This window comes from Pongo abelii, chromosome 16 (genome assembly GCF_028885655.2).
Source record: "Pongo abelii isolate AG06213 chromosome 16, NHGRI_mPonAbe1-v2.0_pri, whole genome shotgun sequence".
NCBI classification, from domain to species: Eukaryota; Metazoa; Chordata; class Mammalia; order Primates; family Hominidae; genus Pongo; species Pongo abelii.
Window position 1 is genome coordinate 29,121,157 of NC_072001.2, and position 24,410 is coordinate 29,145,566.

The following is a 24,410-nucleotide window of genomic DNA, read 5'->3' on the forward strand; positions in this document are numbered from 1 at the left end:
GCAGAATCTTGTTCATTTGATCTAAAGATCTTCTGCTTCTTCAAATCAAGTAAGCATTTAGTAGGCTACCTGTGTACTTCAATTCCAAGGATACTATAATAAACTAGCCAGCAACATAAATCTATAGGAATCAGATGAACCTGATTGTTGCTTTGCCTTTGCTGTCCATTGACGTAACTATGCCAACCTTGCCTTTGAAGATTGAGTGTTACTACCTGCTCCCAAGATTCCCGGAAACCCAGTTATTCCCATTGCACTTTGATTTTCCAGTTGGTGTACTGTGGTTTCTATATTAAGTTCTGGTCCACAGAGAGGAGAGATCAGGGAGCTCTTCAGTTGTGCCCAGCCTCCCCACACAAATCTACCTAACAAAGTCATGATAAACAGTATGTTTTCTGGAGTCTATCAATATGGGTAAGTTGCATTTCTTTATTTATTTACTTAGAGACAGAGTCTCACTTTTTTGCCCAGGCTGGAGTGCAGTGGCATGATCTCAGCTCACTGCAAATTCTGCCTCCTGGATTCAAACCATCCTCCTGCCTCAGCCTCCTGAGTAGCTGGGGCAACAGGTGTGTGCCACCATGTCTGGCTAATTTTTGTAGTTTTTTGTAGAGATGGGGTTTCACCATGTTGGCAACGCTGGTCTTAAACTCCTGACCTTAAGTGATGGACCTATCTCGGCTTCCAAAAGTGCTGGGATTACGGGCGCGAGCCACCATGCCCTGTTGTAAGTTGCTTTTAAATGGCAAATCCATTCTAGCATTCCTATCTCCCCAGGCCTATGAATTCCTTCACCCGACATAATACAGGGAATATGGGGGAATCACCGACTTGCTCATGGTCATACATCCGTTGACCTATATTTCAGCCAACCAGTCATAAAACTACTAATACCATCCTTAAATACCCAAGCTGCAACATTAAACCAGAATTTCTGCTTAATGGCCCCATATCATTAAATTTGAACTGATTCAAGTTTATATTCCTTCCACCGTTATCAACACTTTTTTTTTTTTCTTGTTTTGGTTTCTTACAGATGAGGTCTTGCTCTTTTGGCCAGACTGGAGTGCAGTGGTACAGTCATCACTCACTGCGCCTTCAAACACCTGGGTTCCAGCACTCATCCCACCTCAGCCTCCCGTGTAGCCGGGACTACAGGTACAAGCCACCACACCCAGCTATCCACACCCATAATCTTTATTTCCACATAGGGAATTCAGATTTCTGTTTGCATTAGTTAGAAAACTCAGGTAGCTTTTTTGATATATATCACACCTCCTCATGGGAAATACTATCCATCAGCTTTAGGGGCCTGTTGTAACTTTACTCTCACCATGAGTCTAGAAGAAACACAGCTGTCAGGGGTGGGTCTTGAAGATAATCAGCAATGTATTGTTTGACAGCTGCTTCAGGGGACGCCATTACCATTTCCTTAGGCATTGTAGCTGTAAGCTACTCAGACACGTATGGAAAGGCCTACATCACTTTGTGTGGGAAGGCCATTGCCAAGGGGGTGGCTGTAAGGAGGCCACTTCTGCTGGCAATAAAAACTCATTAGAATTTAGGAGATCAATGTCCCCAGCCACATCAGTCTTCCCATCCATCCTCATCCCAAGTTACAGGATGCTATTCTTTCTCAACTTCCACTTCAACAGTAGACACCCTGCCAGACTGAGGAGTTCAATGTTTCTTGTAATTCAGCCAGTGCCATGATAAGGGCTTGTGTTTGACCTTTAGCAAATACTTTCCTGTGGCTACAAGAGTTTTCTGGCTCAGAGCACAGGTAGAAACTCTTAGGCTGTTTATGTGGAGCTGGTTCTGCAAAATTGAATCCCTAAGCTCATTATTGTCTTTCCTCAAATTTCCCAGTGAAGTAGAAGTAATAAACCCATCATAATTATGTTCCGTGGTTTTACACAAATGTCTGTATCACATACAGAGTAAACAAGTACCTTGCCTCTTATCAGTGCTTAATTAAGAGTATAAAATGCAGATATTTTGGGGATCTCTAAAAACAGTTCATGTCATTGACTTTCATTGCTCTTTCTACTGTTAGAAGTATACTTCTTAGAATTTAGGACCAATCAGATTAGAAAGCCTATTCTAGAAACCTCAAATTTGATTAAGGACACTCATCCTTAAAATTATCTTCCTATAGAACCGTTCTTACTACCAAAATCTATACTAGTCAGGGTTATCTAGAGCAACAGAACCAACAGGATAGATACATAGGGGTTAGCGATGGATAGATAGATAGATAGATAGATAGATAGATAGATAGATAGAATGATAGATAGGGATTTTTAGGGGAACTGAATCACATGATTATGGAGGCTGACCATTTCCACCACATGTCATGTAAAGCTGGAGATCCTGGGATGCTTGTTGGGTACCATAGTTTAAGTCCAAAATGCTCAAACCAGAGAAAACCTTCGTTAAACCCTCAGTATGAGGCTGAATGCCATCAGAAAGTCTTTCAATTGTGTCCCCTGTTTTTTTGAAATACCACCATATGTAAGATTTGACATTTTGATATGGCTGATTCATTGGTTGCATTGTTGTTGAGTATTTTGTCTTGTTTGATCACCACTAGATACACCAGGCTAATTGTATTTAGTCCCTGTTGAAGTCTATTATTAACCTTTTTCTCACAGATCCCTACCTTTTTTGTTGGAGAATGAAATTAAAATTGAAGATTTGGGCACTCACTGCTTGTACACATTGTTACTGGGGAATGTGTTGATTGGAGGCCTTGTTAGCTAACAGAACGAAGAGTAAATACACACATACTTTTACAAATTTCTACAAGTCTCCATATGTATCCACATTAAATTAAGCATGAATAGCTGCAGCGTCCTCAGTCCCACACAATCTTATTCAGCACCGTGTGAATCTGTCTACCCATCTCACTTATCTGTATGTAGCCTACCACTGTAATATTTAACCACCTGAAAATGCACGCATAGTGGTTTCAGAATAAGAAACATACAACCCCATGGGAAACACCCTTACCACCTGTTTACGTATACCAACTGCTTATGTATAAATCCTTTAGCCTTTAGACAGAATCTGCACTTATTATGTCAGTTGCTTAGGTCAGCTTCTTTTTCCCCTTCCTTCAGTGGATTATTTCATAGATTTGTGTGAAGTATCTTCTCTGCGTTTCTTCCTGGGCTGTTCCTATCTACTAAATAAGTTTTTTTGTTAATTTACATACTTTTAGGTTCGCTCTTTGTGTTATAAAATTTTGTGGGAGGTGAAAAACTGTATCTTTCATCCACATTACAGTAGCATACATAATAATATACAAAAGGAAATTTTCTATCCTTACAGATTTGTTTTTCATTTTGGCTGAGACCCTGGTAACCAATAAACTCTTTAATGTTTCTATACTTACGCCTTTTCTAGAGTGTCATACATTTTTTTTAAAAAAAGTATTTTGGTTTTTCCAAATTGCTTTTTGGACTTAGTAATATGCCTTTTGGATCAGTAAAGGATATCTTATGGTTGGGATTTGCATTTCCCTAATGACAGAGGCATTGAGCATCTTTCCATATGCTTATTAAACATTACTATAGCTTCTTTGGAGACATGACTGTTCAAATTTTCCACTTTTGATTGTAGCATTTGCCTTTGGATTTTTGAGTTGTAACATGTTGTAGTATATTCTGGATTATAAATTCTTACTGGCTATTTGACATACAAAGACTTTTCTCCCATTTTTAAATTGTTTTTATTCTTTTATTATGTACCTTACATTATGATATATTTTATTAGTGATGTTTCAATATATCTGTTTTCTCCTTCCTCTTGTGCATTTGTTGTCATGTCTTAGAAACCATTGTTTAACCTTTGTTAAACAATTTGTTTTTGTTTTTAGTTTTGGCTATTTAGGTGTATGATTGTATTAGTCTGTTTCCACACTGCTCTAAAGAACTACCTGAGACTGGGTAATTAATAAAGAACAGTGGTTTAATATATCCACAGTTGTACAGGCTGTATAGGAGGCATGACTGGGGAGACTTACAATCATGGTGGAAGGCAAAGGGGAAGCAAGCACATCGTATGTGGCTGGAAAAGGAGGAATAGATAGAAGAAGGAAGTGCCACACACTTTTAAACAACCATATTTTGTGATAACTCCCTATATAAGAACAGCAAGGGGTAATCTATCCCCATGAGTCAGTTGCCTCCCACCAGGCCCCTCCTCCAACATTGGAGTTTACAATTTGCCATGAGATTGGGAGGGGACACAAATCTAAACCATATCATCCTGCCCCTGGCCCTCCTAAATATCATGTTTTTCTCATATTGCAAAATACAATCATTCCCTCTCAATAATCACCGAACCCTTAACTCATTTCAGCTTTAGCTCAAAAGTCCACAGTCCGAAGTCTCATCAGAGATAAGGCAAGTCCCTTCTACCCATGAGCCTGTAAAATCAAAAGCAAAGTCGTTACATTCAATATAAAATGGGGGTACAGGCATTGGGTAAATACACTCATTCCAAAAGTTATAAATCAGCTAGAACAGAGGGGCAACAGGCCCCATGCAAGTTTGAAACCCAGCAGGGCAGTCATTAAATCTTAAAGTTCCAAAATGATCTCCTTTGACTCCGTATCTCACATCCAGGCCACAGTGATGCAAGGGATGGACTTTCAAGGCCTTGGGCAGCTCTACCTCTCTGGCTTGGCAGACCTCAGCTACCATGGCTGCTCTCAAGGACTGGCATTGAGTGCCTGTGGCTTTTCCAGGCACATAGTGCAAGCTGTTGGTGGATATACCACTCTGGGGTCTGGAGGACAGGGGCCCTCTTCTCACAGTTCCACTAGGCCCCCAGTGGAGACTCTTTGTGGGGGCTCCAACTCTATACTTCTCTCTGCTGTCCTAGTACAGGTTTTCCCTAAGGGCTCCATCACTGCAGCAGACTTCTGCCTGGGCATCAAGGCATTTGCATATATTCTCTGAAATCTAGGCAGAGGCTCCCAAGCCTCACCTCTTTCCCTCTGTGTACCTTCAGACTTAACACCAAGTGGAAACTGCCAAAGATTATGGCTTGCACCTCCTGGAGCAGTGGCCTGATACATATCTGGAGATCTTTTAATCATAGCTGGAGCTGGAGCAGCTGGGGCACAGGCAGCAGTGGCCCAAGGTTGCACAGGGCACCGAGGCCTTGGTCTAGGTCCTTAAAACCATTATTTTCTCCTAGGCTTTTGTGCCTATGATGGGAGGGTCTGATGGGAAGGTTTTTGAAGTGGCTTTGAGGCATTTTCCTTATTGTCTTGGCTATTAAAATTCGGTTCCTCTTTTGTTTTTTTTTTTGGTTGTTTGTTTTTGAGACGGAGTCTTGCTCTGTCGCCCAGGCTGGAGTGCAGTGGCATGATCTTGGCTCACTGCAAGCTCCAGCCTCCCGGGTTCACGCCATTCTCCTGCGTCAGCCTCCAGAGCAGCTGGGACTACAGGCACCAACCACCACGCCTGGCTAATGTTTTGTGTTTTTTAGTAGAGACAGAGTTTCACCATGTTAGCCAGTATGGTCTCAATCTCCTGATCTCGTGATCTACCCGTCTCAGCTTCCCAAAGTGCTGGGATTACAGGTGTGAGCCACCGTGCCCAGCTAATTTGGCTCCTCTAATGTGAATTTCTGCAGCTGGCTTGAATTCCTCCCCAGAAAATGGATTCTTCATTTTTTTTTTGAGATGGATTCTCACTCTGTTGCCCAGGCTGGAGTGCAGTGGTGGGATCTCAGCTCACTGCAATCTCCCCCTCCCAGGTTCAAGTAATTCTTCTGCCTCAGCCTCCTGAGTAGCTGGGACTACAGGCATGTGCCACCACGCCCAGCTAATTTTTGTATTTTTAGTAGAGATGAGGTTTCACCATATTGGCCAGGCTGGTCTTGAACCGCTGACCTTGTGATCTGCCCGCCTCGGCTTCCCAAAGTCCTGGGATTACAGGTATGAGCCACAGTACCTGGTCAGGTTTTTCTTTTTTATAAAATGGCTGGACTGCAAATTTTCTAAACTTTTATGCTCTGCCTGTTTTTTAAATATAAGTTTTAGTTTCATAGCATCACTTTGCACACACTATCACAATACACTGTTTGAAGCAGCCAGGCCACATCTTGAACACTTTGCTGCTTAGCAATTTCTTCCACAAGATACCCTAAATCATCAGTCTCAAATTCAAAGTTCCACAGATCCCTAAATCAGGGGCACGATGCCACCAGTCTCTGTGCTAACATAACAAGAGTGACCCTTACTCTAGTTCCCAATAAGTTCCTCATCTCCGTCTGAGACCACCTCAGCCTGGACTTCATAGCCCTTGTCACTATCAGCATTGTGGTCACAACAATTTAACCAGTCTCTGGAAAGTTCCAAACTTCTCCTTATATTCCTATCTTTTTCTGACCCCTCCAGACTGTCCAACCTCTGCTCATTACCCGGTTTCAAAGTAACTTCCACGTTTTCAAGTATCTTTATAGCAATGCCCCACTCCCAGTAGCAATTTTCTATATTAGCCTGTTTTTGCATTGCTATAAAGAACTACCTGAAACTGGGTAATTTATAAGCAAAGAGGTTTAATTGCCTCATAGTTCTGCAGGCTGTAGAGGAAACATGGCTGGGGAGGCCTCAGGAAACTTACAATCATGGCAGAAGGAGAAGGGAAAGCAGACACATCTTTTATGGCCTGAGAAGGAAGAAGAGAAAGAAAGGTGAGGTCCTACACACTTAACGATATCTCATGAAAATTCACTTACTGTCATGAGAACAGCAAGGGGAAATCTTCCCCCATTATCCATTCACCTCCCACAAGGCCCCTCCTGTAACACTGGGGATTACAATGTGGCATGAGATTTGGGCAGGGACACAAGTCCAAACCATATCAGTGACTAATTTGAACTATTTATGCGTATACTGTGAGGGAAGAGTTTAACTTACCTGTTGATGTTGATGATGTCGGCTTGTCCCAGAGTCTGTTGATGAAAAGAATTCTTTTCCATATTGAATTTACTCAGAGCCTTTGTAAAATTATTTGACCATAAATGTAAAGGTTAACTTTTTGATATTCAATTTTATTCTATTTATCTGTGTGTCTACACCACACATCTTAATTAGTATGGCTTTGTCTTTAATTTTAAAATGAGAAAGTATGAGACTATTTTACAAATTCTGGTTTTTTAAAATTATTTTAACTCTTCTCTTTTGCATTATATATACAATTCAAAATCTGTTTGACAAGTTAGTGAAAAAAGGACAGCTGGGATTTTCATGGAAATTGCATTAAATCTATAGAGCCATATAAAAAGTATTGTCAACTTAATATCAAGGCTTTTAATCAATGATCATTCAATATTTGTCCGTTTTTATAGAATTTTATTAATTACATTCAATGTATTTTACAGTTTTCAATACACATGTTGTATGCGTATTTTGTTAAATTTATTCTTATGTATTTTTCCTTTTTGATGCTATTTTAAATAGCATGGGTTTCTGAGTTTTTTGTTTAGTTTGTTAATTTCTAGTATATAGGAGTACATATTTCTATATACTGACCTTGTGTACTGGAACTGTATTGAACTTATATTTTAATTTGCATTATATTTTATTAGAGTCATTTTGATGTTCTATATGCAAATCATGTCAATTTCCAACAGAGTTTTACTTTCTTTTATACTAGATGTCTTATATTCATTTTTCCAGACTAACTGTCCTTGCTACATCCTCTAGCATAATGTGGGGAAAAAATGTGGCCAGAATGAAATTCCTTGTCTTATTTCTAATCTTGGAGAAAGTATTGAGCCTTTCAGAAAACTTTTATGTCATGTGAGGGTTTTTATGTTTTTGGATGCTTTAAAGTGAAGACAGTTTCTTTATATTTCTAATTTACTGCATATCTTTATGAGGAATGTGTTTTTGATTTGTCAGGTGCTTATTCTGTGTCTTTGAGATGATCGTGCAGGTTCTGTGCTGTATTCCCTTAATACAGTGCATGAATTGTATGTTGAACAAAATTTGCATTCCTGAGGAAATACCCTTAACCGTAGTGTATAATACTTTTTGCATGTTAAAATGCTCACCATCACTGGCCATCAGAGAAATGCAAATCAAAACCACAATGAGATACCATCTCACACCAGTTAGAATGGCAATCATTAAAAAGTCAGGAAACAACAGGTGCTGGAGAGGATGTGGAGAAATAGGAACACTTTTACACTGTTGGTGGGACTGTAAACTAGTTCAACCCTTGTGGAAGTCAGTGTGGCAATTCCTCAGGGATCTAGAACTAGAAATTCTATTTGACCCAGCCATCCCATTACTGGCTATATACCCAAAGGACTATAAATCATGCTGCTATAAAGACACATGCACACGTATGTTTATTGCAGCATTATTCACAATAGCAAAGACTTGGAACCAACCCAAATGTCCAACAATGATAGACTGGATTAAGAAAACGTGGCACATATACACCATGGAATACTATGCAGCCATAAAAAAGGATGAGTTCATGTCCTTTGTAGGGACATGGATGAAATTGGAAATCATCATTCTCAGTAAACTATCGCAAGAACCAAAAACCAAACACCGCATATTCTCACTCATAGGTGGGAATTGAACAATGAGAACACATGGACACAGGAAGGGGAACATCACACTTTGGGGACTGTTGTGGGGTGGGGGGAGGGGGGAGGGATAGCATTGGGAGATATACCTAATGCTAGATGACGAGTTGGTGGGTGCAGTGCACCAGCATGGCACATGTATACATATGTAACTTACTTGCACGTTGCGCACATGTACCATAGAGCCTAAAGTATAATAATAATAATAATAATAATAATAATAATAATAATGAAAGAAAAATAAATAAATAAATATGCCAAAAAAAATAAATAAATATATTTATTTATATATTTATATATAAATATATATATATGTGTCTGTTATCCACCTGATTTTGTGTGTAAAATGAAGTTAAAGGTCAGATTTTAATTCCCTTGTGAATATTCAGTTTTTTGAATAGTTTTAGAAAAATTGATCTGTCCCCATTTATTGACTTACAAATGATTTGTTCATATATACATGTCTGTATTTATGCTGTTTTCTTTTTTCATTGGTTTATTCTTCTGTCTCTGTGCAAATGCATCACTTTCTTAGTTGCTAACAGACTTCATTTAATACAATAATTTTGTGACCATTCTCTTAATGACTGTGCTTTTCCATAATGAAGTGAAAGAAGATTAAAAATCTCCATGCCTTTCACCTACACTAATACTCTCAGCTGGACTTTGAATCAATCAGTGGCTTTAGAGTTTCAGAATATCGTTGTCTCTTATGTCTGTAATGTCTTTGTTAATCTTATAAGATCCGTGAACACCACTCTTCAGTTTATGTATTTCATACCTTCAACAACAGCAAGTGGTGGGAAAACCTGAGGATGCAGCCCCAGGTGCCTCCTGCCTTGCTGTAGATGATGCTGTGGACATGGGTCTCCTCCTCCACACGATGCACATCAAAGGCAGGACCAGCAGGGAGCCTCTGAGCTCAGAACCTCTCTATGGGGTCTGCATGCACAAGGGGAGGAGCTCCCTGTTGGGTGGGGTGGGGAATTCAGTTATTTTGTATAAGCATGAATTTGTTAAATAATCATTCTTCCTTCTGACTAATGGCACATTTCCCCTTCAGTCCTGGCACTGTAATGTTACATCTTGGTTTTTGTTTTTGTATACAAGTGTGTTTCCCACTTGTGTATTAAACACACAAAAAAACACTTTTCTTGGTCACATAGCCTTCATGTACAACCAAATGTATACTTTTGTATTTTTACAAAACAAACATCCCTGGGTGCTTCCTGCACAGACACAGACAACCCACTAGACAAGATTTACCTCCTCCAGACCACCCCTATCCAAGACAGTGCCTGAGTAGATGCAGGAGAGTTGAGCCTGTCTCTGTGGTGTCTTCATGGGAAACACCAACATTTTCTTGCTCTGATTCTGGTGTTGGTTAGGGAATTCGGTTATTTCTTGGAAAGACTGAGTGTGTCAAAGAATCATTGTTTGCAGTCTGAAAACAAATGACACAGTATTTGTTTTGAACAAATGAAACAGTGTTTGTTTTGGTGTGCAAAGGCCTTTGATGCTTTCCGTGTAAACATACTTTTTTATCATCACATAAACATCGTGTATGACCAAATTTAAATTTTTGTATTTTGTATTAATGCTTTTTATTTTGTTTAATTATTCATAATCATTTTCCAAAATATCTTTCATTTTTATATTTTATCACTCATTATTAAATTAATGGAAATATAACCCATTGTCTATAATTGTTTTCCACAAATTTCCTCAGAAATACTTCTAGTTGAAGAGGTGCAGAAAGTTTGCTAGGAAACACGAGACAAAATTTGCTAGAGACTCATACTTAAAAAGGGTTTTGTATGTGGCTTAGTTTGTTCTGATTTGCAAGGTTCAAAAGCATTAATTTGAACAGATGGAACAAGGCTCCCTTACAGCACACAGACCAGTTATTTTGTTAATATGCATGAATAAACTTCAGCATATTGTTTTTCTTTTACCTGAAATTTGTAGATACTGGCTTGAATTTCTGATTCCTTCTACATAGTATTTGTAAACGTCTGCAAGACATTTCCTTATCCTTATGGCTCATAATATAGGTGTGTATTCTTCTCTTACTCTTTGATGAGTAAATACCAAAATGGCTTCTTCGGTTAAAAAAAAAAAAGCCACACGGAAAATTTGTGCATACAACTCCACACAGTAAATGTTTTCCAATTCTCGTCTGTAGAAAAGAAGTGGGAACTTCAATGTATTTTCTTTTATCAGATAATAATCTTTTAAAAGTGATTTATACTTTTATAGATTACCACAGAATTTTCAGAGTTGCTTTTTGTCCAGTACATGTGTAGGGCTCAGAGACACCATAGACAAAGTTGCCATGTTCTGTGATGCTTCTGTCCAATAGGGTTTGAGAAAACTTGACAAAAATTAAACTATAAGGTGGAAGAGCTGCCCTTGGGAACCGAAAGGACAGGTTTCAGGCCTGGGATGGGATGGACAGGGGAAGCCTCCAGGAGGAGGAACATTGGAGGAGATGCTGGAGAGTGAGGCGCAGTGAGTCCAGGAGACAGGGGAGGGAAAGCGAGGAGGAAAACGTGTGTGCCCTGCACAGGCCAGGCCATGAGAAGAGGGCGGTGGATTGGAAGGACCGCTGGGATGAGTAATTGGTGAGGACCCAGGAGCAGGAAGGGCAGACCACAGAGGGACTGGGCAGGGGAGGCAGGGAGGGCCGCTCCCTGAGGACTGAGCTCTGTGGGGAGGGATTCCAATGTCTGGGTTTGGTTCCCTGAGATGTTACCCCGGCCTATGAGCTCAGCGTATGGGAAAGACGTTGAGGAGTGAATGGGCCCTGTCCCCCGGGGAGACTCCTGGGCTTGGCCAGGGGGGCGTGGGTCTGGGAGAAACGAGGGTGGAGAAGGGCAAAGAGGATCCCCGACTGCCTGACTGCAGGGCTCATGGGGCTGCCCTTGTTCGCCGCCTTTTCTCCATGGCTCAGACCCTCACTTCCCAGCCAGTGCAGGTTTCTGCCCCCTGAGTCCTTTTGCAGGTGTAGGTGGGATCCATGGAAGAGAAAACTCAGATCTGCGGGCTCCTCTCCACCTGGCGCCCACACAGGTGAGGCTGGGAGCAGCCTGAAGGGAAGTGCGTGCGCGGGGGTCGCAGCTGCGCAGTGAGGGGACCCGAGGCTGCCGCGCAGGCTGGGGTTGGGGGCGGGAGCCAGGCCCACGTGGGGCGTGAGGGCCGCGGGTGGAGGGCGAGGCTGACAGGGAGTGAGGGAGGAGGGTGGAGGGCGGCGATGGGAGGGCGAGGCTGACAGGGGGAGAGGGCGGTGAGATCTACAGGGGAACTAAGGGCGGATGTCTGCGGGGTCCTTGTTGGGCTTTCCCGGTGGCTTCTCCAGGAACGCGCGCTTGTTCCTGCGGCGGTGCCTGCCTGTGTCGTCGTCCCTGTTTGTTCTTCAGACCTCAGGATTTCTCCGTGTTTCCCAGACCGTAACGTACATTTAAAAAGCTTTCTTTCTGTCACATATGCCGTTTTATATTATGGACATAACAATTGTTACTTACCCACGTTTCCTATTTGTGAATTATTCATAGATAAAGAATTTACCAAAACTTTTATTTTTAGTTGACACATTGCGTATGTTTATGGATAACAGTGTGTTATTTCGATTCTTGTATTCATTGGGGAAGATTCAGTCAAGCTAACTAACATGTACATCAACTCACCAGCTAATACTTTATGGTGAGAACACTAAAAATCTATAATTTAGCTATTCTAAAATGTACAGCATGACTTCGGAGGAAATGATACTGCCCGGCCCCAGTAGCCCGAGACTGATCATTTCTGAAGCGCGGGGTCCCCATTTCTGAGGGGGTCATGGCTGCATGCCCGTAAGCAAGGGGGGTGTTGGGGGTGGTTTGTTTGCCCTGTTAATTTTGGATGCCTCTGTGTTCTGAGAACTATTAAGATAATATGTGTTTGAAATATCCAGTTGCTTTAACTTTTCCTTTGTTTTAGTCTGTTAACAACGTTATCGCTTTTCTTTTACTGACTTTAGATTTCATATATTCTTCCCTTTCTAGGTTCCAAAGGTGGCAACACAGATGACAGATTTTTGGTCTTTTCATCCTTTCCTATGTATGTGTTCAATGGTATTTATTTGCCTATATATTCTGCTTTCCTTTCATCCTACAAATTTTGATTAATTGTGTTTTTATTTTCATTTAGTTAATTTAAAAAAATTTCTCTGGAGATATCTTCTTTCACCCATATATTATATGGAAGTGTGTTGTTTAATCTCAATGCATTTTGGGATATTTCAGTTATCATTCCAGTCATCCTTTGATTTCTATTTTAATTCCACTGTGGTCTTAGAGCTGACATTGTATGATTTACTTTTTAAAAATTGTTAGGGTATTTTTTGTCCCGGAATGTGGCACATTTTGCTGAATATTCCATGTGAGCTTAAGAAGAATGTGTCATCTGCAGTAGTTGAGGGAAGGAGACTGTAGGTGTCAGTTATGCCCAGTTGCTTGTTGGTGCTGTGGAGTTCAGCTTTTCCCTCCTGAATTACTGCCTGCTAGATCTGTCTGTATTTGATATAGGGTGTTAATGTTTCCAACTATAATACTGAATTCATCTTTTTCCTTGTGGTTCTGTTGATTTCTGTCTCATAGTTTACGCTCTGTTATCAATCAGGCTCATAGGCTTTAAGAATTATGACATCTTATTGAAAGAATGGCTCTTCATCTCTATGTATTGCCCTTGTTTATTCCTGATAACTTTTCTTGCTTTGAAGTCTGCTCTGCCTGTAATTAATTTAGCTCCTCTTGTTTACTTTGATTAGAGTTATCATCGTACATTTTGTTCCATTCATTTACTTTTATTTGTCTTTATATTTAGGTTGGGCTTATAAATAACAGTTGCGTCTTGTTTTTTGATTCATTTTGTAAATCTGTGTCTTTTACTTGGTGCAGTTAGACCTTTGACATTCAAAGTGGTAAGTGATACAGCTGGATTAATATTTATCATATTTTTCAATGTTTTTGATTTGTTGTCCTTGTTCGTTCTTCCTATTTTCATCTTCCATTCATTTTCTGCCTTTTGTGGTTCTCATTGAGCATTTTATATTTTTCCATCTCTCACATTTCTAAAAATATCAGTTATATATAATTTTAACTTTTTATTGGTTTAACATTTTTATATTTTTAGTTTATTATAAGAGAAAACAATTTCTTGAAAATAATAGAAAAATTGTTAAATAAGATAAGCTTGTGCATATAATGTATAAGTATATATGTGTACAGATATATGCACATGTGCATGTGTGTTTGTATATGTTTGTGTATATGTATATATATACACACACATATATATGAAGTGGATATCAGCAGTAATGCAAAGGACATGAGAAAGCAATTAGGATTATTTGTTATTATAAGATACAGTAACTGTGAAGCAATATAACTTTATTTGAAAAGTAGCTCAGTTTAGTATTTTTTTGTTTTTTATAGCTTTTATATGATTTTGATTTTTTTTAACTTTATATCTTTAAATTTAGGTTTGTGGATACATGTATAGTTTTCTATATAGGTAATCTTGTGTAATGGAGGTTTATTGTACAGATCATTTTATCACCCAGGTACTAAGCCTACTAGCCAATATTTACTTTTGCTGCTCCTCTCCCTCCTTCTACCCTTCACTTACAAGTAGGCCCCAGTGTCCTTTGTTCTGTTCTTTGTGTTCATGAGTTCTCATCATTTAGCTCCCACTTAAAAGTGAGAATATGTGATAATTTGGTATTCTGCTCCTGTGTCAGTTTGCTAAGGATAATAGCTTCTAGTTCCATTCATGTTCCTGTAAAAGACATGATCTCATCCTTTTTTTCAGCTACATAGTATTCCATGATATATATGTAGCACATTTTCTTTATCCATCCTGTCATTGATGGGCATTGAAGTTGATTCCATGTCTTTTTTCTTGTAAGTAGTGCTCCAATGAACATTCATGTGGATGTGTCTTTTTGGAAGAATGATTTCTATTCCTCTGGGTGTATACCCTGTAATGGGATTGCTGAGTTGAATGGTAGTTCTGATTTTAGCTCTTTGAGGAATTGACATATTGCTTTCCACAATGGTTGAATGAACTTAAACTCCTACCAACAGTGTGTAAGTGATCCTTTTTATCTGCAACTTCACCAGCATGTGTTATTTTGACTTTTTAATAATAGCCATTCTGACTGGTGTGAGATGGTATCTCATTGTGGTTTTGATTTGCATTTCTCTAATGATCAGTGATATTGAGCTTTTATTCATATGCTTGTTGGCCGCATGTGTGTCCTGTTTTGAAAATTGTCTGTTCTTATCCTTTGCTACTATTTTTTTTTCTTTTCTGAGACCACGTCTCACTCTGTCACCCACGCTGGAGTGCAATGGCGTGATTTTGGCTCACTGCAACCTCCGCCTCCCAGGTTCAAGCGATTCTCCTGTCTCCCCCTCCCAAGTAGCTGGGACTACAGGTGCATGTCACCACACCTGGCTGATTTTATGTATTTTTAGTAGAGACAGGGTTTCACCATGTTAGCCAGGATGGTCTCAATCTCCTGACCTCATGATCCGCCCACCTTGGCCTCCCAAAATGCTGGGATTACAGGCGTGAGCCACTGCGCCTGATGCTTTGCCTACTTTTAATGGGGTTGTTTGTTGTTCTCTCTTAAATTTGTTTAAGTATTTTCTAGATGCTGGATATTATACTTTCATCAGATGCATGGTCTGCAAATATTTTCTCCCATTCTATAGTTTGTCTGTTTACTCTGATGATAATTTCTTTTGCTGTGCAAAGCTCTTAAGTTTAATTGGATCACATTTGCCAATTTTTGTTTTGTTGCCATTGCTTTCAGAGTTTTTATTATGAAATCTTTGCCTATTCCTATATCCAGGATGGTATTGCCTAGGTTGTCTTCCAGGGTTTTTATAATTTAGGGTTTTACATTTAAGTCGTTAATCCATCTTGAGTTAATTTGTGTATATGGTGTAAGGAAAGGGTACAGTTTCAGTCTTCTGCATATGGCTAGCCAGTTCTCCCAGCACCATTTATTGAATAGAGAGTCTTTTCCCCATTGCTTGTTTTTGTCAGCTTTGTCAAAGATCAGATGGGCATAGGTGTGCGGCCTTATTTCTAGGCTGTCTATTCTGTTCAAGTGGTCTATGTGCCTGCTGTTTTAGCAGCACCATGCTGTTTGGTTACTTTATCCCTGTAGTGTAGTTTGAAGTCAGGTAATATGATGCCTCCAGCTTTGTTCTTTTTGTTTATGATTGCCTCGGCTATTGGGGCTCTTTTTTGGTTCCATATGAGTTTTAACAGTTTTTTTCTAGTTCTGTGAAGAATGTCATTAGTAGTTTGGTAGGAACAGCATTTAATCTGTAAACTTCTTTGGGCAGTATGGTTAGTTTTAAATATAATATTTCGAACTGTAGAACAGCCTATTGCACAAAAAGCCTCTACCTTCCTGGCTGTTGGCCATTGGCTAAATAAAGTGCCTTGCCAAGGGGGCTTCTCTGACATGGCTTCATAAAATCCATCGCGAGAGACATTTCTAGCAAGACCAAAATCATCATCATATATAAGAATCCAAGTGACACTTCTATACCTTTGCACTATTCTGTTGTTTCAAAGCAAGTCTCAATTCCTGCTTAGACTCACTTGAGTGGGATTATAGTAGAAGGTTGTATATATGAGAAGGTGGGGATAAATGGGCACCGACTTAGAGTCTACGTGACACATGAGGTATTCTCCTGTATGAAACAGTTTCCTGGCCTTCACTTCTTTTTCATGACCTTGACCCTTTTGAAAAGTGCCCGTCAGGTATTTAATAGGATGTCCCACGATGTGGTTTCAGCTGATGTCTTCTCATGATTAAACTAGGAATATTAATGAATTAAACACCTTCACTTAAATCTGAAGACGAAAAGGACCTAAAGAATATAGTATTCAGAAATACTCAAAGAGGAAAAACTGTTTTTAAAGTATGGAATGACAATTCACAATATAGTTAAGTTTAGTGCTTAAGGAAAACTGAGAAATTAAGGAGATGCACAAAGGAGGTATCAACAATATTGCTAATGATTGTTTTTTTTTAAGCTTGGGAGTGACATTAATAACAACAACAACAAAAATCAAGTTTTAAAGAAAGGTTTTACAAGGCCGGGCACAGTGGTTCACGCCTGTAATCCCAGTACTTTAGGAGACTGAGGCAGGCAGAGCACCTGAGGTCAGGAGTTTGAGACCAACATGGCAAAACCCTGTCTCTAGTAAAAATACAAAAAATTAGCCTGGCATGGTGGTGGACGAATGTAATCCCAACTACTCGGGAGGCTGAGACAGGAGAATCGCTTGACTCCAGGAGGTGGAGGTTGCAGTAAGCCGAGATCACGCCACTGCACTCCAGCCTGGGCAACAGAGGGAGACTCTGTCTCAAAAAACACAAAAGCAAAAAACAGAAACAACAACAAAAAACGGTTCTATGGTTTTACATTTACAGAATAGTTGAAAATCTAGTAGAGAGTTTCCATATACTCCATGCACAGTGTCTATTATTAATCTCATAGCATGCAACATTTGTCAAAATTAACCAACCAATATCATGTATTGTCATTGAGTACTATACATACTTTATTCTAATTTTTTAGTTTTTGCTTAATGTTAAGTTTATGTTTTAGGATCTCTTCTAGGATATGTCATCACATTTAGATATTATGGCTTTATAGGCTCCATTGAATGTGATAGTTTCTCAAGAGTTTCCTTGTTTTGATGCCATTGACGTTTCTAAATTGGGATTTCTCTGATGTTTCTCTCATGATGAGACTGGACGTCTGGGCTTAAGGGAGGAGGAATATAGATGAAAAGTACCATCACTATCACATAATATCCAGGGCACAAGCTGTCAACAGGCTTTATCACTGCTGATGTTAATTTGATCACCTGGATAAAAATCTTTTAGTTCTAAAAATCTCTTCTGTAAAATTATTCTTTTTCTCCCTTTTCATGTTGTGTTCATAAAAAAAAGTCACTATATACAACACACACTCAATACTGGGAGAATCATACACCACTGCTTTTCCTTTGAAATAAATTTATTAAAATTTCAATAACTTTGGGATTACATGTAGTTTTTGGTTACACGCATGAATTGTATGGTGGTGAAGTCTGGGGCTTTTAGTGTACCTGTCACCCGAATAGTGTACATTTTACCTCACAGATAATTTTTTATCCATCACTCGCCTCCAACCCTCCTCCTTTCTGAATCTTTAATGTCCATGATCCCCCTCTGCATGCTCCTGCATATCCATTGCTTACCCCAAACTTATAAGTGAGAACATGCAGTATTTGGTTTTCTGCTCCTGAGTTACTTCAATTGTGATAATGGCCAAATTGCTTAGAAAAACATTATTTTGTTCTTTTCTATGGCTGAGTAGTATTCTGTAATATACATACATACACACACACACACACACACACATACACACACACATTTTCTTTATTCACTAATTGGCTGATGGGCACTTAGATTAATTTCATATTTTTGCAATTGTGAATTGTGCTGTGATAAACCTAGAAGTGTAAGTGCCTTTTTGATAGAATGACTGTGTGTGTGCATGTGTGAGAGAGAGAGAGAGAGAGAAAGAGAGGGGGTCTCACTTTGTCCTACAGGCTGGAGTGCACTGGACCAATCTTGTCTCACTGCAACCTCTGCCTCCTGGGTTCAAGGAATTCTTGTGCCTCAGTCCCTGGAAGAGCTGGGACTGCAGACGTGACACACCTGGCTAATTTTTGTATTTTTAGTAGAGATGGAGTTTTGCCTTATTGGCCAGGCTGATCTGGAACTCCTGGCCTCAAGTGATCCACCTGCCTCTGCCTCCCAAAGTACTGGAATTACAAGTGTGAGCCTCTGCACCTGGCTGCCTAACCGACTGCGTCTTGTTTCTAACCTTTTAAGCAGCTCTAGTTCCTTCCTGGGCATAAGCTAAACTAACTTTGGGAGGAACTTACTTTACAGTTTATAGTTTAAAACAAAGACAATAACAGCCCTTTCTCAACACAAACCTCTTTCTTACCTGGAGACTAGACTGCCTTTGTAGGACTAACAAATTAGCCACATGATTAGAAATTATGGCTTAGGAGTCATGCAGCTGGAGGCTACAAGATTCTGACCCTCCCTAAACTGCTCCAAAGATCAGTGCTTGAGATATTTTGCAGACCCTGCACTTGATGGATCAGCTGGCACAACCCTGGTGGATAAACTGCCTGATCTGATCTTGTGGCCTCCACCCAGGAACTGACTCAGCATAAGAGGACAGCTTGGACTCCCTGTGATTCCATCTCTGATCTGACCAATAGAACTCCCAACTCACTGGCCTTCCCCCACCCACCAAATTATCCTTAAAAACACTGATACCTGAATGTCCTGGGAGACTTATTTGAGTAATAATAAAACTCTTCCATTTATTAAATAGGGAATCCTTTCCCCATTTCTTGTTTTTGTCAGGTTTGTCAAAGATCAGATAGTTGTAGATATGTGGCATTATTTCTGACGGCTCTGTTCTGTTCCATTGATCTATATCTCTGTTTTGGTACCAGTACCATGCTGTTTTGGTTACTGTAGCCTTGTAGTATAGTTTGAATTCAGGTAGTGTGATGCCTCCAACTTTGTTCTTTTGGCTTAGGATTGACTTGGCGATGCAGGCTCTTTTTTGGTTCCATATGAACTTTAAAGTAGTTTTTTCCAATTCTGTGAAGAAAGTCATTGGTAGCTTGATGGGGATGGCATTGAATCTGTAAATTACCTTGGGAAGGATGGCCATTTTCATGATATTGACTCTTCCTACCCATGAGCATGGAATGTTCTTCCATTTGTTTGTATCCTCTTTTATTTCCTTGAGCAGTGGTTTGTAGTTCTCCTTGAAGAGGTCCTTCACATCCCTTGTAAGTTGGATTCCTAGGTATTTTATTCCCTTTGAAGCAATTGTGAATGGGAGTTCACTCATGATTTGGCTCTCTGTTTGTCTGTTATTGATGTATAAGAATGCTTGTGATTTTTGTACATTGATTTTGTATCCTGAGACTTTGCTGAAGTTGCTTATCAGCTTAAGGAGATTTTGGGCTGAGACAATGGGGTTTTCTAGATATAGAGGATGTGGAGAAATAGGAACACTTTTACACTGTTGGTGGGACTGTAAACTAGTTCAACCCTTGTGGAAGTCAGTGTGGCGATTCCTCAGGGATCTAGAACTAGAAATTCCATTTGACCCAGCCATCCCATTACTGGGTATATACCCAAAGGACTATAAATCATGCTGCTATAAAGACACATGCACACGTATGTTTATTGCAGCATTATTCACAATAGCAAAGACTTGGAACCAACCCAAATGTCCAACAATGATAGACTGGATTAAGAAAATGTGGCACATATACACCATGGAATACTATGCAGCCATAAAAAATGATGAGTTCATGTCCTTTGTAGGGACATGGATGAAATTGGAAATCATCATTCTCAGTAAACTATCGCAAGAACGAAAAACCAAACACCGCATATTCTCACTCATAGGTGGGAATTGAACAATGAGAACACATGGACACAGGAAGGAGAACATCATACTTCGGAGACTGTTGTGGGGTGGGGGGAGAGGGGAGGGATAGCATTGGGAGATATACCTAATGCTATATGACGATTTGGTGGGTGCAGCGCACCAGCATGGCACATGTATACATATGTAACTTACCTGCACGTTGCGCACATGTGCCATAGAGCCTGAAGTATAATAATAATAATAATAATAATAATAATAATAAAAAGAAAAAAAAAAGAAAAAGAAAAAAAAAAAAAAAAAAAAACTCTTCCAGTGTCCTCCACAGCTGGCTCTCCATGAATTACTCTTTTTCTATTGCAATTCTCCTGTCTTGATAAATCAACTCTTTTAGGCAGCAGGCAAGTTGAACCCATTGGGTGGTTACACTATATGTCATTTTCAGCATAGACTGTCTTCTTGAGCATACGTTTATTTTGTCCCACCCCAACCCCCAAAGGATGTGGCTAGGAAAAGAAAAAAAAAGGTCCCAACATCTTTTCTTTTTCCTTCTGGATCTCCTTTCCAGAAGCAGGGCATCAGTGACAGGAACATTTTGACCCCAGCTCTTAGTCCCTCTTAGGTTTGTGGAAGTCTCAGAAGGCGTGGCCAGGCCAGGGCATCCTGGCTGAGCACAGGGGCTTGGCACCTCTTCCCTCCCTGGCACTATGGAGACAACTCTGAGTACTGAAAGATGAAACTAGCACACCTCAAGGAAGGATACGTACCTCGATGCATGTCACACAGACACACTTCCAGGATCTTTTTAAGATCTTACCCATGTTTTGCAAGGAAAAGCAACACAGAACTGAAGTGTCATCAGTTATTTTAGGTGGGGCTATCTTATACACGGCAGTCTGGGAGAGAGACTGGAAGGTAAGGGGAGGGGACAGCCAGTCCTTCCAGTTAGCAAAGTTCAGGCTCACCCACTGCTTCTTTTTTTTTTTTTATTTTTTTATTTTTTTATTTTTATTTATTTTATTTTATTTTATTTTTTTAACATAATTTCTTTTTATTATTATTATTATTATTATTATTATTATTATTATTATACTTTAGGTTTTATGGTACATGTGCGCAATGTGCAGGTAAGTTACATATGTATACATGTGCCATGCTGGTGCGCTGCACCCACCAACTCGTCATCTAGCATTACTGCTCACTCACTGCTTCTTAGATTAGGATACCCCGGGAATCAGCTACAATAACCTCAGACAAGGAACCATAAAAACCTGAAATGCACATTGGGTGCCAGCCAACAATGAAGCTTGGCTGCCAAGACAAAAAGTTGCTCTTTCTCCTCCTGCTACCTTGGGTGTGCCAGGTTGTAATTTGCACATGTATTGTCTGGCCCTTAGGGGTTGGCAGCTAACGATTGGTTGCAGAAGGAGCCTAGCCTAGGAGTGAGAGAGATGCCAGCACAAGAGAAACCCGCTGACTATGAGCCAGGAAGTGGGCTGTCTCCAGACACCAAACCTGCTATCGCCTTGATGTGGGATCTCCCAGTCTCCAGACTCTTCAGGGCCACTGTCATCTCCAGAAGCAATCACCACATGTTCCCATCACAGCTGATGGTGGGAACTAACCCATGCAGAGTACTGAAATGAGCCAGGCTCCGTCTGCCCTCTCGTGTGTAGTCACCCAGTTAATCCTGGCAGCAGTCCTTGGTTCTCTGCATTTCCAGAGTGCAAGTCCTCCAGTAACCACTGAAATGCTTTCTCAGGAGTTGTTGTCAACTCCTTAAAAACATTTCTCCCTACTTGGCACAGAGCAGAGTAACACCAGAAACAGGCTTCCCTGGACTCCAGCCCTGGCAGTGGCCATGTCACTTCACTCAGGCCCAGGAAGAAGGCAGGCTCGGGTCTCCCGCTGGGCAGCAACACCTAACTTAACCCGGATTTCTCACTTGGGTGAACTCTTGTATCACCGTGCCCAGTCTGACGGAGTCTGCAGCAGATACAATAAGGGCTTCGGGGCCGGGAAGTGGAGCTCACCCATGTGCCAAGCCCGAGGTCGGGCACCCCTCCTTCACACCATCCTAGGGGACTTCCTCCCTTCCCCAGCAGAGTGCCAATGAGAAGCAACCTGACAGTGCCAGGAGGGCGAATTTCCCCCAAGTCCTGTGAAATACATTGTCACAACTTGAAACAGGAAGCTGAGTGAGGAGCACAAAATGCTTCCAGAGAGTAGGTGATGGGCCACATCCCTGGACGGTGTGTTGAGCCCCTGAACCAAAGTCTCTGCGACCACTACCTTTGCCTGTCTGCCCCAGTTTTCTGAGCATGTGCTCCGCAGACACTTGTGCGACAGTCCGCCAGCCACTCTCACCTGTACTCCTGCAGCCCCAGCAGAGCTGCCACAGGCACCTCTTGCTCACCAGATAGAATTTGCCTTTTATCCTGTGCAGCAGGCTGCAGAACACGCCCCTCTACTCCCTCCCTGTGAGGCTGCAAGGGGTCGGGTCCACCACCGAGGCTGCCTTTATGGAGAACCCTGCACTTGTCCGGAGCCTGAAACCCCTGAATTGGGGGGTCCAGGAAGACCGGAGGTGGCGCCTGATAGCATGACTTCTTTTCATTTGGGTCCCTACCCAGTGGTGAGATTGCTAGATTGAATGGTAGCTCTGCTTTTAAAAGTTCATTGAGAAATCTCCATACTGTTTCCCATACAGGTTATACTAATTTAAATTCCCACCAAGGGTGTCTAAGCATTCTCTTTTCACCGTATCCACACCAATATCTATCATTTATTGACTTTTTCATAATGGTCCTTCCGACTAGGGTAAGATTGGTATCGCATTGTGGTGTTAATTTGCATTCCCTGATGATAAGTGATGTTGAGCATTTTTTTTTCCATATGTTTGCTGGCCACTTGTATATTTTCTTTTGCCTGTTCACATCATCTCCCCAGTTTTTAACAGGGTTATTTATTTTTTTCTTGCTGATTTGTTTGTGTTTCTTGTAGATTCTGGATTAATCCTTTGTTGGATGGACAGTTTCCAAATATTTTCTCCCATTCTGTAGGTTGGTTCTTTATTCTGTCGATTATTTCTTTTGCTGTGCAGAGGCTTTTAAGTTTCGCTAAATCCCATTTATTTGTTTTTGTTTATGTTGTAGTTGCTTTCGGGGTCTTAGATTTGCCTAAGCCAATGTCTTTACGGTTTCATGTCTTACATTTAAGTCTTTGATCCATCTTGAGTTAATTTTTATATATGGTGACAGAGGAGGATCCAGTTTCATTCTTCTGCATGTGGCTATCTTATTTTCCCAGCACCTTTTATTGAATGGGGTGTTCATTCCTCAGTGTATGTTTTTGTCTGCTTTGTTGAAAATCAGTTAATCGTAAGTATTTGGCTTCATTTCTGGGGTCTCTGTTCTGTTCCTCTGGTCTGTATGTCTACATTTATACCAGTATCATGTGAGTGCACCAGCAGATGTTGTCATGGACTGTGTTGGTTGACCTTGGGCCAGAAGGTGGCACTTGCAGGAGAGAGCCAGCTGCAGTCATGGTGGTGGGATTTATGCTTAACCTTTGTTACCCAGGGAAAGTAGTCAGCTGATGGGAAGTGACACGGAACTCTGAAAAGTCCCTGTTCCTGTTCTGCTACTAGGACAGGTAGAGGGTCAAAGCCGAGTGTGGGCTGGGTCAGGACAGTCCATACTCTGCCTCTCCAAGTGTGGGTGTAAGCAGAAGCCGCAATGGGGGTCAGTGGAGAGTTCCCTGACCACTGGGATAATGTTCCAGGGAGGAGAACACCCTCTGCCACATGAGAGTCTGTAGATGGAGAGAGGGGTAGCAAGTGGCAGGTCAATTCCCATGACGTTAACACAGAAGGTCTTACACACGCAGACTTCTTCTGGCAAACACCCACAATAGCCAGCTAAGTCCCAGGCAGTCTAGGCTCATAGCACAAACCTGCCCCAGGCTGCAAGACTTCCCACTGGAGACTGAAAGTGAAACAGTAGCTCTGAGGCCACACCCCTTGATTTGACATGTGAAGCAGCAGTACCCAGCTCCCATGACCGTGGCACAAGAGTGCTTCCTGCACGCCCCTTGGTTCAGGCCTTAGGAGGTTCATCCTCTGCTCAATATTAGATCAAATACAAATCTTAGTTGGTCAGCTTCTCACTCAGTTGGGAGCTTCTTCCAGTGCGTGGCTGCTGCCTGGGTTACTTCACTGATTTCTGCAAGATCTTCTAT